The 9,714-nt window shown below is 44.3% G+C and overlaps 1 long non-coding RNA gene across 2 annotated transcripts; it reads right to left on the bottom strand.

The window, feature by feature from the left end:
• Window positions 1–6,083: 6,083 nt before the first annotated feature.
• LOC119293962 lies at window positions 6,084–9,159 on the bottom strand. 2 transcript variants are annotated; one of them, XR_005143308.1, is made up of 4 exons: window positions 8,870–9,159; window positions 8,554–8,656; window positions 7,126–7,384; window positions 6,084–6,339 (listed from the first exon to the last, which is right to left on the bottom strand). It is a non-coding gene; the product is annotated as an uncharacterized LOC119293962 (long non-coding RNA). The 2 variants fall into 2 exon arrangements; XR_005143287.1 differs by having other exon boundaries at window positions 8,554–9,159.
• Between the last annotated feature and the right edge of the window lie 555 nt (window positions 9,160–9,714).

Below are 9,714 nucleotides of genomic sequence, written 5' to 3'. Positions count from 1 at the left end.
GGGAGATGGAGGACTTCTTACCTTTGCCTTTGGTGCCTCCCTCTCCCTCTCCAACACCTCCTCCTCCTCCATAGTGCTTGGTGAAGCCCTGCCGGAGTACTGCAGCTCCATCACCACCACGCCGTCGTGCTGCTGCTGGAGCCATCTCCCTCAACCTCTCCTTCCCCCTTGCTGGATCAAGAAGGAGGAGACGTGGCTGTACCGTACGTGTGTTGAACGCAGAGGTGCCGTCCGTTCGGTGCTAGGATCTTCGGTGATTCGAATCACGTCGAGTACGACTCCCTCATCCCCGTTCTTTGAACGCTTCCGCTCGCGATCTACAAGGTACGTAGATGCATCTAATCACTCGTTGCTAGATGAACTCCTAGATGTATCTTGGTGAAACCGTAGGAAAATTTTTGTTTTCTGCAACGTTCCCCATCATCACAAAGCCGGCGGTCAACTCTCACTGCTTATTGAGCTCAGCGGGCATGCCGTCGAGGCTCTCCTTCAGCAACTCCACCAAGCCATGGATGAACTCCTTTTGCTTATTGAGGTGCTTATTGAGCTGATCGGGCATGCCGTCGAGGGATAAGGACTCCAGCGCCGCGGCTAGGGCGCTCCTGGGATCCATCGCCAGCCCGTGAGAGATCTTTCGAGGTCTCTGCGTGGCGGCGAGCCCTCTCTTTTTTCCACAACCTTGGTTGCCGCTCCCTTGTTACGAGTAGTTCTCGACCTATAGCTCTGCGCACCGGACATGGCAAGGACGGACGAAGAAGTAGCACTTATGAGGAGGAAAGGTAGAGTAATTTTCGGTTAGGTAGTTCCCCTTTTTATAACCTAAGTACTAGCACTAGTATTAATACGTGCATAGTGGGAACACGTTCAGGTTTGGTACGTACTAGTAGGTGTGAGCAGGCTTGCACTTAATTGTAGCACTAGTACTTTCGAATGTGATGGGAACAAGGTAAAGATAAATTGATGGGTTTTGGTTTCGAGGCCCGAAACGGCTCCTGATGAGTTTAGTGGAACATAAATTTCAAGTAGACTACACTGCTCAGATGCGTAAATATTATGTTACTGTCAAAAATTGGCACAAAATATGAAGGAGAGCAATGGAAGTACTACTGGCAACCCATGATTTAACTACTCACATGCGTGCAATGGAGTAGTAATGTCTTTCTTCCGCCCTCACGTCCACTCAATTTGCATGCCCTGTCTAATTGACCATCAATGAAGTGAAGGACTTTACACGCGTGAAATTATCACATGAGTTGGATCTTGGTGCAAAATTGTGTCCGCCTGTGTACCCGCATGTGCGTGCGAGGGAATGAGTGCGTGTGTGCACAGCTTCTCTAAGTGCATGTATCACCAGTGTGGCTCGGGGAGGACGAGTACATTCTTCTGGAACCAGCAGCACGTCACTGTGATCAATCCACACAAGGATGTTGCGACAACGCCTCCACATGTGCCACGTGGCTTCATGAACTGTAAGAGAGACACTGTGTAGCGTGCCATTGTGTTTTGCACATAGTTGAAGTACTAGTAAGGTACACGTGCATTGCACGCGTCAGGTTTTGCAATCAAATTATGAATAAATACCACACTATAGCATGTAAGCACTGAGTCATATACGCCTAATGTAGACCTTCATTTTATTCTTATTGTTCATCTCATTCAAAATCAATTAGTTTTTATAAAAAACCTAGGGCCTCTTTGATTCGTAGGATTTCCAAAATGCGTGAATAGGAAGAACATGGGATTAGAGTGGAATGTCGTCTTGAATCCTACATGATTGTACAAGTGTTTGATTGTGCATAGAAAAAACGTAGAATTCATTCAAAGAGGTTTGAGTGGATGGGATGTTTCCTATGAAATCTAGTGCAAATGAATCATATGGAAAAATTCCTAGGGTTTACAATCCTATGAATCAAACAACCAAGATTTGAAAAATTCTTAAGGATTAGAATCCTCCAAAATTACTTTGAGAATCCTTTCAATCAAAGAAGCCCTTAATCTATTTTATGATTCATAGAATTGTGCGTTGTAAAGCATAAAGTGAAAAACAAATAACGGCAATTCAACTAGAAAAAAGTTTGGGCAGTTATGATGCGGAAGATTCTAGAATAAAGGAGAACCACTGTTGTTTTGAGATTTTTGCATTATGCTTAAGTTCAACCATGGAGTCTGCTAGATTGTACATGTGGCAAAATCCGATGGGGGCTAGAAGATAGTGCGAGGGGCCGAGTGGAGGGAGACTATGAAGGAGTGCACAACTGCGAGATCGATATTTAGAGAGAGGGGGTGAGAACGTGCGCTGTTGCGCGCAGTAGCGGAGCCATGAAAAATGTCCCATGAGCTAGGGGACCAAGCGTCGCTAATCCTTTATGAGGACGACCAATTCATCAACTTAAACCATTTTACCAGCAATTGTATAATGACCACATTCATATTAGCCTCAATATATAGTGATGTTAGGGGGGGCAGGGCCCTTGCTACCCCTTGTCTTCGCCATTGTGCGTGCGTCTGAGAGATGAAGCGGAAGGCATGGATGATGAGAGGGGGCGTTGGATATATAATTAATGTGGGTGTATTAGCTATATATGTAATCCTATATAGAGAGGTATAGATTGATAGATGTGGACGTGGGAAAGAGGGTGAGACCTCACAAGATATATAGATTGATCGGTTTATGTGGAAAACTATGAAGGCCCTAGCTATATACACACACATAGAGGAATATCGATCGTTGAGCATGCACGTGAGAGATAAAGAATGCCCGATATGATGGAGAGGGGGATGTGTGTGTGCCTTCATGGGAGACCGACCTGAAGAAAAAGATTGCATGTGTGCGATGGATAATGCCGACTGGTAGTGTGTGTGCATGCATGCACGAGAAAGTTACTGGTACAACTATAAAGAGAAGACCAATTTGTGGGTGTAAAAGACTAGGTGAGGTCATAATCAATGTAAAGTTGAATTCAAATATTTGAATAAGAGATCATGATGTTTGAAACCCATCCATGCATGAATATAATGCAGATATGCGCGGTGTGGTTTGGAAACGAGCATGTTGTAATGTATACACATTGAACAAGGTCAGACTGGTTTGAATTTGAGATACCGATGGCAGACATCGTTTGGCCACATTGCATCCGTGCATGGACACACTATTCTAATTGGAGATGATGGGTGGCTTTCGCATCACATATCTTTATATATACCCCTATATATATATATATATATATTATATTTTATATTTTTTATATAGTGTGCGGATAACTTTAACTTTGAATGATGGTCGTTGGATGAGGCCAATCCGATGGTGCAGAGCTGGAAAATTTGAGCACTACTGGTCGTTGGATATCATCTAGATTCCACCAGATTTTGCCACATGTACAATCTAGAAGACTCTATGGTTGAACTTAAGCATAATGCACAAACCTCAAAACACAAGCACTTCTTCTTTGTTCTAGAATCTTCCGTATTAGAATTGCCCAAATGTTTTTCTACATGATTTTTTACTTTATGCCTTACAACGCACAATTCCATGAATCTTAAAATAGATTAGCTTTCTTATAAAAACTAGATGATTTTGAATGAAATGAACTATAAGAATTAAACAAACATCTACATCATGCATATATGACTCAAAGCTTAAATGCTATAATGTGGTATTTATTCATAATTTGGTTGCCAAATCTCATGTGTGCAATGCATGTGTACCTTAGTATTCTAAATGGTGTCTGTGTGTGTTGTGCGTGTTAGACACATTGTACGTAGTATATCATACTAGTCTAAATTTTCTTTTTTGTGTACACGTTAAGCTTTTTCTCCCGAAATTTCAAGCCACGCCTTGTTATGCCGAAATTTCAAGCTAGCGTCTCTGTCTATCGTGCTGCCAAACTCCCGCCTCTTCATCCCGCGCCTTGTTACCCCGAAATATTTAAGATAAATCTTTGTCTCGTTGTGCTCCGACAACTCCCTCCATCTCAACCCGCGCCTTGCTATTCCAAAATTACAATGCGCGTGAAAACTCCCACCTCCTGTGAAATTCCAACATGCGAAATGCCCGTGATACCCATGAACCAAAAGAACCGCCTCAAATCGGTGGGGGTACTTTCATAACTTACCCCACATTTCAGACAAGCGCGTCCCTAAGCCATGGTTCCAAACTCCCATCCCATCTGCCCACCCATTCGTACACCGAGGCCGGGAAAACCCGCTAAGCCCCACACCCTCCTTCGTCCACCACCCAGCCGGAGCCTCTTCCCCGACGATGTCGTCCACAGCAACACCTCGACGTCCCTCATCCACCGTACCGGATGAGGATCCGTTGTCGATCTGGTCGTCCCACCGGTTCAGCCACCCTGTCCTCCACCTCCAAGGAGCTGCCCCGACGTTCCCCTCATCTTTCGTGCCACCTCCATTCCCACACCACCGTCTTCACCTGCACCACCGAAAGAGCATCATCATCACCGTTTCCTCGGATGAAGCTGCCGCCTAATCAGCGCCACGAAAGAGGTTGTACACTAATCGTCGCATTTTCTTCTTGATTCGATCTCACGGTGCTGTCGACGCTCGGTCCCGAGCCGACACAGCGCGGCTCCATCCACGGAATTCTGGCTGGCCACTTCCTCCACGGTGTCGCTCCCTCGGCGTTGATGTCCACATTAGTAGGAGCTGCTGCTTCTTTAGATCTCGCTCGCGCTGCTGCTCCGCTCTTGCTCTCGATCCCCTGCCTAGTCTGCTCTTGCTCTTGCTCGCGCTACTGCTCTCACTCTTGCTCTTGCTTGCGATGCTGCTCCGATTTGGCTACACTTTAGCCGTCTGAATCGACTTTTGAGTCAGTCGATTTTCAGTGGGTGGGGGGCTCGCTGGAGTTAAGGAAGAACCAGCCGCAGCAGGGAGGGGGGCTCGCCGGAGAGGTACCCCACTATCTATCTAAGGGTTCAGGGTGGGGTGGTGTAACACCCGAGTGTAATGATGCTATAGTAACCCCTGGGGTTAGTTAATCTTTTTGCTAAAAATGTGCCTAATCATTATTATCTCATTTTTCTTTCAACTTCCCCTTTGAATGCAAATTCAAATGCTAAGTGAAATTCAAAATTTCTCAAACATGAAAACAAAAATGTTCATCATGTGCCTAATATTCCATAACTAATATTGGTGGTGAACCAACATTTTTGCAAAGGGTTTAAGTGGCCTAAACTACTTAAAATAGTGACCTAAGCAATAAATTAAATGCCCTTTTTAATTTATAAAATTGGCAACTATTCCAAAAGCCTCCCAACCTTTTGTGGCAGTGCACTTTAATTCTTTGAAATTGTTTTGGTCAGTGGCATAATTTTGCAAAGTCATTATTGGCTAAAAAGAAAATGCAGAAGCTGCTGAAAATAAAAAGAAAAACTAAAAGAAAAGGAAAAGCAGAGGAGAGAGAGAAAGCTCCCTGCCTCACCTGGGCTTCGGCCCACCCGGCCAGCCGACCCAGCTAGGCCAGCCCGCTCCGCCTCCCCGATCATCCCTCTCCTCTCTGTTCACGCGAACGAGCCCCCCTAGCTCGTTCCCACCGGACCTGGCGCGGTGCCCCATGCTGCGACGTCGCCAGCAAGGGGATAAGGGCAGCCCCAACGCCTCGGGCTCCCTCCCCACTCGCCCACTTCACTACAAGAAATCTGTTAATACATGACGGTCATCATCCGTCATAGACCAACAGAAAACTGTCATGGGTGCCCACCCATGCCGGACTTGAAATATGTCATGTATATCGTGTCATAATTTGACATCATACTGACCATGACGGATCTTGGCCATCATGGATCTGCTCAAGGCCCGCCCAAGGCCCAAATCATTGTGACGGAATAAACCGTCATGCAACGACGCCACATAGGATCATCAATTAAGCAACTGGATTGACGTGGCTGCCAACGTGGACATCTATTTTTCGTCATAGAAACTGTCATCGATTTAAGCAAAATTTAAATTTAGTTCAGCCCATTAGCCTATTTAATTCGGCCTAATTTTCACCAAGTACATTTTTAAGCATAATGCATTATAGAAATCATAATGCAAACTTTGGCCCAAGACAAAAGTATTTCCAAAGTTTCATTCAACCATCGAGAGGTATCTACAATATAGTAGTTTACAAAAACCTCCATAAAATGGTAATTTTACAACATAGCTTAACAAAATATCACTCAAAAAATTAAGAAATAGTACAATCCAGTTCACACAAACTGTACATTCAAACTATCGAAGTAGTTATTCATGTTCTTGCCATCGACACTCCTGATGGACGCTATCTATCACGTCATGCAGATTGTGATGGGCAGCACCAAGTAGCCCGCTATGCAATCATACCTAGCATATTTACAAGACCGTTAGATATTTGTAGATATGAATAGATAGATGTAAGAGAAGTGCAACAAATTTAAAAATAAATCGCGTGTTGTCCAAAATTCTTAGATCTTACACTAGCATAGTATTTGCTACATATAAGTATCATGTAGATCTGTATTAATTAACACAACCAAGTTATGAGTAAACAATGAAATGCTAAGTACTTTGCATATCGTCCAAACAAGAAATAGAAAAACACTTGTCTCACAAAGGGGGACAATACATAATGCAGTGCACAAGATTCATTCAATTGTCATATTTCCAATGCTCCCTGATGATATGTTATGAAGATACAAGAAGGGATAGTTATGCGTTGAGAAGACAAACAGCGACAAACAGCTACAGTTATCCAGTTGTACAATATTTTTCCAGTGCAGTGAGTAGGAATGGATCAACTTTTCAATACTTATTGAATGGCGCCTTTGGGTACCACCGATTTTCATAAATTAGGTTAACCAACCACAGAATCTACCCTGTTAGAGCATTAAGAAAGCATATATGCCCTGAAGAACAATGTCCACATCTTGTTGAGACTTGATAGTTGAAACTTAGAACAAAAAAAGATATAGTAAAAATAAAATCAAAAGGCTATGAAGGACACAGCAATTGACCTATCTAAGAATGTTGACATTTTGCCCATACATTTCTCTTGCAGCCACAAGAGATCATCAACAGTTAAGTATATAGCTGAAGAATTTGTATTCGACTGGAACGATAATAAAGCAATAAGTGGATATGCAAAATTACCAGCAGTGGTGAGGTGATACGTTTCTCACAGCCAGGACAACACCATCCTTAGTCTTCAAGGCGCTAGTAGTGGAACCAAACTACAATCCATAGCAGAAGGATCAACATCATAAACGTGGCTTACATGTAGCGAGGGGCACACAAATCTCAGCACCAAAATCTAAAGGTATGCAGTCCCATCCTAATTGTCCAACATCATGCTCCACAAATCTGGGTGTTGAGAAAACTGTATATCAACCTGGGTGTCCATGAGATAGACCTGGGCAAAGCAACTGACAAAAATTAGTATACTGTGAAACTAAAACTTTTGATAGAGAATTATTATTGACACAAAGAAGAATTTCATTGGAGGCCAAAGTGCAATGAAAACACCAATATTGTTATTTGCTGCAAACAAAAATCAAAATTTTCAAAGCTGCAGATTATTACACTATCTCATTATCTTTGTGTGCCTCTAAATCTCCAAAGCTGCAGATTGCTACACTTTCATTATTTCATTTTAGAGCCTCAATCATGTTGAGTGTATTAGCTTATTCAGTGGTGAATCTTGTGCCTCCCCCTCCAGGTCAGGGAGCAGCTTATTCGGTGGTAAAATTGTGTGCCTCTCCCCCTCCCTCTCAGCTTTTGTAGATGGAAGGAAGTTACTTCTAAAGCTTGCTGTGGTATGTCGAATTGCATAAGTTTCAAACAAGACCATAAACCAACATATATTGCGAAAATGTGACTTGAATGTCACACGCACACACCAAAAAACGTCCAGCATTAATTCAGATAGGAACATGTACAGATATATGCAGGAAAACAAATTCATGATTACCAATCAGTATTAAGCGAGGCATTGTCAAAACTAAGAAATACTACCTCAGTTTAGCCTACAAAAAACGCATTATATTTTGAAATGGAGGTAGTATATCTGAATTTATCAGAACCTTAACAATACACTAAAGCCGAAGGAGATTTTTTTTACCGAATGTAAGCATTGATATTTGATCCTAATAGCAACAAAGATGAGTACATCTAACTTAGACAAGTTCTACAGCAAATAAAAATGCACACTGGTAGACTGTATCAAACAGCTACTTCCCAGTGAAGAGCATACACAACGTCAATTATTAGTTTGCAACTATGCCAGGGAGTAAAGTGGTAAATAATATAAAAAAAATATAGAGATATGCCCGATTTATAACAACAGGAAGGAGAAGAACACTAATATGCTTTATTCATCACTGGCATGGTCTAATTTTTTGTTAAGGACTGAACGTGAACTACCACACAACTTGTCTTCATCTGCAGACATATCTTTTAGGAAGATATGTTTTCTTTTAGTGTTTTTAAACCATATATACAACAAATAAAAATAAAAAAAATTGTATCAATAAGAAAACACTTACACAAATTCAGGATTTTCTCTAGTTCTTGGCTGCTTACCTTCACTTCCGAAGTGCCGATGGCGCTGCTTGTGCTAGCCAAGAGGGATGGTCGTGGTGGTTCAGATGGTGGACTTCCCTGGATGTTAGGTGCATGTGTGCACCTGCAAGATGAAGGAAATCAATCACGCAAGCACGCAGCCCATCACCTAGCAACCACATATGTACTACGGAAACAACAAGCATGCATGTACTACGGTAGCAGCAAGCACACATGTAGTATGTCAGTAGGAAGCAAGCGCCCAGCGGACAAGATGACCACGACAAGCAGCAACATGAGAGGACCTGGAGGTGAGCAGTGGTTGGGACGAAGTTACCATGCTGGCAAGTGGCAACGGGCGGCGGCGACAAAGCGACTCCACGCAGCGGCAAGGCGATTCCATGCGGTGGCGGCACGCTCATGCGGTCACCATCGATCCAATCTGCTTGCTCTAAAAAATCAGCATCGAGGAGAAGGGAGAGAGGAGTGAATCTAGGTGGGGATAGAGGAGGGAGAGAGGAGCGAATCTAGGTGGGGATCACGGAGGAGCGAGAGAGGAGCCGATCTAGGAGGAGTGACAAGACGAGGGGGTGGCGGCGGAGGGGGAGAGAGATTGGGGAAGAAGCGTCTTAGGGTTAGGTTTGTATATACAAGGATGGGTTTGGGCGGGCTTTTGTGGGCTTGCGGGCTGTACTAGGTCATCCGTGACAGTTTTCGAATTTGTCATGAGAAATCCGTCATGTATTAACAGATTTCTTGTAGTGCTTGCCCTCTCTCTCCCTCGTCGATCTCTCCCTCGCTCTCCAGATTCCCTCCCCTCCTCAACCGAGGCCGATGACGCGTCGCGCCTCGCTAGCAGGTCCAGGAGGCGCGCCGTCGACGCCTTCGTCAACTACCTCACCGGAACAAGGCAGGGAAGCCCCATCAACGTCGCCATCGTCCCGTCTTCAGCCTCCATCCACCACGGTCGCCGCCATCTTCCTCCTCTCCGGCGACCCCCCTGCTGCTACAAAGCCTATCACTGGCCTCCGTGTGCCGCTCGGTGAGCCCCTCATCCTTCTCCCTCTCCTTGTTGACTCTGGTGCGCCCCCTAGCTGCTTTCCCCACACGCGCTTGAACGCAGCGGCGTGGAGCTCGTCGCCGGCGAGTCTCCGGTGACCAATTGGTCATGGGTGTATGCCC

This window comes from Triticum dicoccoides, chromosome 1A (assembly GCF_002162155.2).
Source record: "Triticum dicoccoides isolate Atlit2015 ecotype Zavitan chromosome 1A, WEW_v2.0, whole genome shotgun sequence".
Classification (NCBI taxonomy): Eukaryota; Viridiplantae; Streptophyta; class Magnoliopsida; order Poales; family Poaceae; genus Triticum; species Triticum dicoccoides.
The sequence above is the reverse complement of the archived record's forward strand: the minus strand, read 5'-3'. Positions and strand labels throughout refer to the sequence as shown.